We start from the raw sequence: 1,460 nt of genomic DNA, 5'->3' as shown, positions 1-1,460 counted from the left end.
TGCCAGCCTTTGCAGCAGTACCATGGGGTCTCCTTTGCAAGAGGGGACAGGCTGGCTCCTGAGCTCTACACAGCTGTCCCCATGGGCAGGGTGGCACATCCATTGTGTGCCCCCAGCACCTGGTAGCCTGTGGCCAGAGCAGCTCCAGCACTGCCCCGCACCCATCACGACTCTCACGGTGCTTTCAGGACCTGCTCACTGGCAGCCAAGACTCTCAAGCACCCTCAGGCACATCCAAGAGAATTCAGCTTCCAGGCTCACAGGAAACTGAAAACTGAAACTGTGGGCAGAGGCTGTGACACACAGCCTGGCACCCACCATCACCGTGGGGTCACAGCCACATCCTGCCTTTGCTCAGCACTGRGGCTTGGATCAGGAGATCTGGAAGGTCTGTGCTGCCTCACAGAACCATGGAATGGGAAGGGACCTTAAAAATTATTTCCACAAGAAAARGGGAGAATTGGGGGTTAAATTTGCCACTGGGCTTCCAGGGCTGGAAGCACAAAACATCCCTGCAAGTAGTGGCAACATGGGCACTAAAAGCTTTTATAATCCTTACAGAATCAGCAGGTGCTTCCCAAYCTTCCCAGCTGCCACCAGGAGGGTGGCACCACACTGACCCACCCCGCCTTGGTGGCACCTCTGAGTCAGAGGGGAGATTTGCATTCTTCATTTGTAAGGCATCTAAGGAGTCTTCAGGGATCAAAGTCACTACAAGATGATAAAACGTAAGCAATAGGAACCTGGAGCCCCAACAGGGAAAAGAATGGATTTGCTTTTCTTCCAGCAGTGTGCCAACCTAGAAGAACCAACCTGAAGCATCTGTGCTGGTAGGGAGGGGGAGTTTTTGCTGATTCCAGCTTTCTGTTCATTTTCAAACAAAACATCTTGTGTTTCTTTCTCCTCAGCAGGTTTCAGAAGCTTTGATTTGTTCTTCTCTCATCTCTGAYACATCTTTATAACTTTGAAACCAATACATTTTTTTAAGCCTTTGTTTTTTGTTTTGATTTTTAACAGAGCCAAAGCAAAATGCTCTTTGTGAGCTTCCCCTCCCACCAGTGTTTAAGCAACATTTTCCAGTGAGCTAAACACAAAACCACAAAGAGCATCACACAAACCTGGGGATGAAGCTGAAGGTTCCAGGGGCTGCAGATGCTGCTCCAGGGGCTTTGAGCAGCTCTCCTGGGGGAGGCAGGGATGCACAGGGGCCTCAGCACTTGGGGCACAGTGCCAAGCCAAGTAAGAATGTTGGGCACAGAAAGCTCAGCCTGGGCCTGGTTGCCAGGACTGACACAAACTCAACCTCAGTGGCCCAGCAGAGGGGTGGAGGGGGGATTTCCATGATCCTGGACAGCCACAAGCACTGCTCATCCAAAAGAGCTGCTGAATTGGCTCCAGTTATCCCTTTTCATGCCGTAATGAAGAGAGTTAATTCAACACATGTAGATTTTAAAAAATAC

This window comes from Malurus melanocephalus, unplaced genomic scaffold (genome assembly GCF_030028575.1).
Source record: "Malurus melanocephalus ecotype Western Australia unplaced genomic scaffold, MMel_1.1 scaffold_96, whole genome shotgun sequence".
Classification (NCBI taxonomy): Eukaryota; Metazoa; Chordata; class Aves; order Passeriformes; family Maluridae; genus Malurus; species Malurus melanocephalus.
This window is presented reverse-complemented; position numbering follows the sequence as displayed.